The sequence below is a fragment of the Terrapene carolina genome, unplaced genomic scaffold, assembly GCF_002925995.2.
Source record: "Terrapene carolina triunguis isolate 2854851 unplaced genomic scaffold, T_m_triunguis-2.0 Scaffold210, whole genome shotgun sequence".
Lineage (NCBI taxonomy): Eukaryota > Metazoa > Chordata > Testudines > Emydidae > Terrapene > Terrapene triunguis.
Window position 1 is genome coordinate 51,989,742 of NW_020664561.1, and position 6,749 is coordinate 51,996,490.

The window sequence follows — 6,749 nt, forward strand, 5'->3', positions numbered from 1 at the left end:
TCACCAAACGTTCAGCTCTTCTAGTGGCAGCACTAGTGCAGCTATGGCTTCAGGCAGCTGCCAGCTATTTATGCACCTTGTTGTTTTATCATACTCAGGTTAGATCTTTATGATGGTACTTAAAAAATCAATGGCCACCTAAAACCCAGTCTGCTGTAGTGCTGCTCCTGTTGCCGCAAGTGGTGGAGATGAAATGTTACAATGGTGGGAAATTATTGGCAAAAAACCTGGTGGGGTAAACACTACTAGGGTCTGGGGCGCAGCTCCTCGAAGGTATGTAGGCATCCAACTCCCATAGTTCTGGCCCTGGCTTAGTTACTGGGAGCAGTCTGGAGTCCTGTTCTTTGCCAAAGGAAGGGTGCAGCTTGAGGACCTGTTGTGCCTCAGGGAGAAAGGATCTAGGGAGCAGTTTGGGAGCAAAGAAGAGCTACCATCAACAATCTCTTTCAAATTTTTCATATTCTAGTTATTTCTTTACCCTCAGTAATACTGTTGTGGGACCTGACAACTTAACCTAAAGAACATTACTCAGTGGATAGTACTAGACAAGATTCACATGACTATTACCTATTGCCAACAGTATAATATGAATTGATCTATTTTCCAAGTTTCTTCCTTGATTAATGTTTTTTGTCTTGTGTGTGTGTGTGTTCATTCCTGGGACAGTGGTTTTAACAGAACACGGATTATTTCTTCTAATAATACAAGGCACAGATAGTAAGATTTTCAGGGCCCAATCCTGCAAGCCTTCCAGGCACAGAACTCTCACTGAAATGGAGTTCCAAACTGAGGCGTTTTATAGGATTTGAGCGTGAATGCTACAGAAGGTAGATATTTATATTGGCAATTACCATTTCATGAGCAGCATATACATTTTAAGAAATATATAAGACTTCATTTTTTCTGACCTACAGGTAAAACTATCAATGTGATGACACACTTCCTTAACCACTTTTTCAGGAAAATATTACCTGGAACTCATTTATTTAATTTACAACTATAAAATATTAAAGTTTTAAACCTCAGTCCTGCAAAGACTTATGCACATAGTTAACTTTGTTATCATAGTGAAGACTCATTGGAAGTACTCAGGGTGGTAAAATTAAGCAGCTGCTTAAGTCTTTGGGGTATCAGGGCCTTAGATGGTAGTGGGGGGGAGGAGGGAGAGAATCTTTCAAGGACATCCATGCAACATGTAGGACATTTCCCTACTCTCACTAATCTCCTCATTCCTGACATTCCTCACCCTACCTCTACCCCCAATTTAAAAAATATTAAAAACCAACAACAAAGCTTGTAACTAACAAGCTATGCCAATCCTTCACCATATTCATTTGGTCATATGTTGTAACCCCAGCCTCTATTCTGTGTCTATTTTATGTCTTCTAGAATGTAATCCCTCCCCCACACCCAAATAAGGCCTTTGGATGATACTATAATAATTATGTAATTATTATTAATAATAAATAATAAATAATAATAATAAACATCAATAGATCCGGTGGGAAACCCTCCCCAAAAAATTAGGTTTTTTGTCAAAAAAGCAAAATTTGGAAAATGTTTGACATGTGATAATAGTATTTTGTCTAGTCTACTCTTGTACATCAGCAGAATGACTACTTCCCAAAAGTATTTTCTGATGAAATATATAGGATAGGATATAGCTGCCATTCCTAGTCATATATCTTCTGAGTGTAATGAATTCAGCAACAAACATATCACCAAAATATAGTTATTAACCATTTGAAGCAATTTCTGCTCTTTGCTTATCATCCCACTCAGTGTGTTCTTTAAGTATTAGAAGATGGAAACTATAGGATCTTTAACAGATGAACATATAAACCACTTATTGGTTTCTAAACCGCGAGAACTCTGAGCACCTTTGGATCTCTGAATCTAGCTGAAGATAGTAGATATAGATAAGAACATCATGACATTATCAGAGCATCAGATTTTTACAATGAGAGCTAATAAACCACCTAACTTTATTGACTCATATGGATACTTAATTGAATAATCACTTGTGCAAGAAATGAATCAGGACTCTAGGGAATGTCTCATTGGGTCCTAAATACATGAATCTATAAAAAACTCAGACTCAAACATATATTGGTTACAAGAGCAAATAAATTAGAACTTGGAATGATATTAGATGCTATGAAGTATAAAGACCACTAACAACAATTGCTATTTAACTTGCAGTCCCCTTTTTAAAATTATTTTAATTCTGTGTGAAGAGTTAATCCTCATAGAGGTTATAGCTTCTTTAACATAGCAGTTTGAAATCGGTGAGATAAACAAAACTATAATTTCAAATCTATCTGAGATCTCCATAACCACCACTCCCTGAGATTACTGATCCAGCAAGACTGAGCCACAATGCTATCAATTCTGATACAGTTTTCAAAAACAGTTCTGGTTGATGTCAATGGAAATTTTGCCTATTGCCTGTTTGGATCCAAATTTAGCAAAGTAGGAGGCAGAGCTGGCAAATAATAGATAGGCCAGAGCACTATTTTAATCTAGCTAGCTAGCCAGCCAGCCAGCTCTGCCTCCTTTTGGCTGTTCCTTTTTCTGTTTTCTTCATGGTTTGGCCTCTACAATTAACTGATAGCTATTCCTTATTTAGAATAACAAGCAGAGCAATGTTAAACAAATCCAAGAATAGCATGCATCCTTCATAGTATCTGAGTTAGTAACTTCCTAATACAACAGTGAAAGCAATAAAGCTATATCCTGTAGGTAATTGATATTATTCCCTAACTTTTGGGGCACTCTATCTCCACATGAACATTTGACAGAGAATTCTTAGGGCTCTGTATTCGAGTGTTAGGCTTTATTGCTGAAAGTTCAAGTGCATTAGTTCAATTAGCTTATCTCCCCTTGTTGCAAGGTGAAATCATTCACTTCCCCAGGAAAGCTTTGTATTGAATGCTTTCTAAATACTTGTATTGGCCACGTTGCCTGAAATCGAGTCTCTGTCACTAGTATTTCTGCAGTGACTTTGACCAAATCAATGACTGGAAAAGGCATTAAGGACACATTGTAACAACGGGGCAGTAGACAAACGGGGTTTGATTTTGTTTCTTACCAGGAAAGAGAAAGGAATAATGATCAGGAAGATCGTTTCTATTAACCCTTTTCACATCCTCATGACGTTTGAATGAGTTTACTGGCCGTTTTTATTTATTTATTATTACAGCTATTACAATTGACGTAAACCTGCATAGTCGAAACACAAATATCGCTAGTGTGTTTCATAACTCTAGAATTAAATGCAATCTGAATGATGGAAAAGTCCTTCCTATAGCGGATAGGAGGGAAAGAGGCTTGGAAGAAGCTGCAGCTATAAAAAGTTGCTTTCCAGCTCATGTAGGAGATTTAATTCCTGAATTGAGCTGGGATGCAGGAGGGAGTGGGAAAACATACTCTAGAGACGTTTTCAGTTTGACCTTTTACTGGGCCCTCAATACTATAAAAATTGTAAGTATCTGTCCTTATGCCACACGAATTTGGTCAAAAAGCTGGAACATTGAAAACTATTACACTGATCGTTTCCTTTTAAACAGAGCGGTTTAGCCACGGTTATTTTGTATCTCGACTTTTATTATTTCTCTTTGTTAATCTTTACCATAATCCGCCTGAGAGATGACTGGCATTGAGCTATAATAATAATAATAATAATTAATACATAAATAAATAAACTAGTTAGAAGGGCATGGTTGACCTTGAGACTGACTACTACTATTTTTAATTAAATTCAAATAATTCTCAAACTCCAGATTAAAACCAGTGCCCATTGGTTTAACCCTTCGCTGTGAGTTATATGTAAGCACAGCCGGTCTGCTATTGCTATTCCGGTTTGACATTAACGCTACAACTCCATGTGCTTCTAGAACGTGGACTTTGATTTGGGGGAGGGATTCCTGAACTGGAAATATATTTCTTCTTTCATACTCTGTTACATTGTGGATACATTGTTACCTCTGTAAAAGAAAGTATGTTTGCGGTTCAGCCATTTCACTGCTTAATTGCGAGGAGAGGCTGAGTTGTTTTCCTATGCCCTGGCTTTTCCCATCTTGTTGAAGCTCAAGTAAGCAGGGATTTTATTAAACCTTTAGTCCAAGGACACTTCTTCTCACATTTTGTGATCTTACTCAAGTTGCGGAGTGCCTCCTTTCTCAGCTTGCTTACCAAATCCTGAATTAATAAAGTTTACTTAGTTATTTAAATAGATTAAATGTCACATTTTAAATGGAAGGGGAAGGCTCTACCTCACTGACCTATTTTTCATTTCTGATTTAGAAAAAGGCAAGATTAGCATGGATATTGCATTTTCAAGGACCTCGCCACTATTAAATAGACTGTTAAGTGCATTTTATGGCTGAAGAGTCTGTTCCCAGTTCAGTCTCAAAGACGTGCTAAGTTCATCTCTACCTGCTACATTGAACATTCACTGACTAAAATACTTTCTGTGGATGTAATACCTATGATCTGTATCTTTTAAGTGCATAACGCTAAATGTTTTAGGACTAGTAAAACGTAACTCAATAAAAGTCCCTAGAATGTAAGTTTGGTCTCTCAAGAAAAATATATTGTTCATATTTGGCCAATTATATGCATTCCTTGCTCCATTAACAGATGTTGGTATCTAAAGGTGACCGGATTTTGAAAATCAACACACAAACTATGGGCAAGTCAGGTTGTCAGTCTGTATTAAACCAACAAAGCAAATGGATCAAAGGTAAGGCTCCCATTCCCACCTGAACTCTCCTTGCATGGCTCTGAGATCACTAGGTTAAATGCTCCAGTCTGAACAGAATAGAGATTTTACCTCCTAATCTCCTCGATGCTCTGAGTTTGTCCGTTCAGGGTTTGTTTTCAATGGTGGCTTTGTAACCAGAGGGGAAAATTAGGTCCGAGTGTGTTAAACATAACCTGTAGCCTGTGAAGCGCTAGCAGACTATTAACTGGTTCAAGTAAATGTGATATGTTGTGTTTTCATGCACTTTAATATTAGAGTGTACCAAAAGAGTTTGCATACAAACATTGTTATAATTATTGGATAGACTAAACTGCATCTCTCCAATCTGTGCACTCAACAGATGTTTGATGAAGTAATTGCAGCGCGTCATTTTCAGATTTCACTATCTGGTCTATCTAAAATATATCCTAAAGACATAATGCTTGCTCCTGCACCCACTGAAGCCACTGGCTTCTCTTCACTTCCCAGTAGGAATAGGTCCACTGTATACCACAAATAAACAAGATAAAGTCTTTGCTTATGGATGAGATTTTCAAAAGAGTGTATGGGAACTGGGACATTTCGATGGGAACTGAGTGCCTTATTCCTTTGAAAATCCCACTTTATAACTCCATCCTCCAGTCTCATGCTAGGCTCCAGAATGACTCCGCCTGTGATTAATTTTAAGGTGAAGGTCCTTGATTCACAGAACGCTAGGGAATGAGCAGCAGTTGCACAATCTTCTTCACAGTGATCACCTGTAAGTACCAGAAATCAGAAGCTGTATCGGTACCTAGGTAGAGAGATGGTGGTTTAGCCTCCCCTCTAGCTAGTCATTCCGTCAGTGGCCTCTCTAATGAACCTGCCCTGCCAGCAACAACATGCACAGTGTGATTTTTAAACTCTAGACCGTTTTGAACAAGAAACTAAAAACAAAGCACCCAATTTCCTTTCCCCCCTCTCCTTTGCATTACTATAGCCTAAAAATGACCAAAATGACATAAACCCACTGTCCTCCATCTGCTGGGGAACTTTTGGTTGATGCCAATGGGATGTGTGTGCAGACTGAAGGTAGTGAATGGCTCCAAATACGTTTTAAAATCCTGGTTCAGCCTGAGATTTTGTTCAGGCCAAAGGATATTTTTCTACTCTGCCCCAGGAGCAATTCTGAAAATAGGAAATAATATTGCATTGGGAACATTGACAAATTGTTGCACTATAAGGAGCCTGGCAAGCCCCCTTAACTAGTGCGATACTACCGGGAACCTTTCGTGCTAACTTCTCATCATAAAATGCTGTTTTGGAGGTTTATAAGGTGGCCATGGATAAATATATACATAATGCATTCCAAATATATACTAAAGCACCTTTTGTCTGGAAGTATCCAAATTGCTTCAAGGTCTATAGGTCAAATCCTGCGTGTCTAACTCTTGCCAGTGGTTCAACTGAAGTCAACGGAAGGAACAGAAGTTGGATGTGACCATGTACGTATATGGAAATCACTTCACACGCATAAATCCAGCTCTCTCTGGGCCATATCTCTGAGGGTAACAGAGCACAGTAGCGCCAAACAGCTAATTTTAAGAGATGAATTAAAACAGAGGAAATTAGGTAGGCATAATTTAATTACCCAGTCTGGGTAATTGGAAAATTACTAGATTAAGGAATTACCCAGGGGCCGATGCCATGTATTTGCAGCAAGTGCACTTGGATATTTAGCAATCATGGGCTCTATCCTGTACCAATGGGAGTTTTGGAAGGGCAAGAGAGATCAGGGCCTGGTCTGCGGTTTCCTCTAAAAATGTCCTATGTTGCTATGTCCAAAAAGGTATCAGAAGAGTGCACTAGTTTACAATATTTTTTTTCAGTTGCAGGAGTCCTACAAAGAATTCTGCCTTAAGCAACTAGAAGATGAAGATTTGATATTACTTTTGAGAGCTCTCAGACGAGAACATGGGAGAAAAATAAAGAGTGACCTATGGATTATATTAAGAAATATGATGGG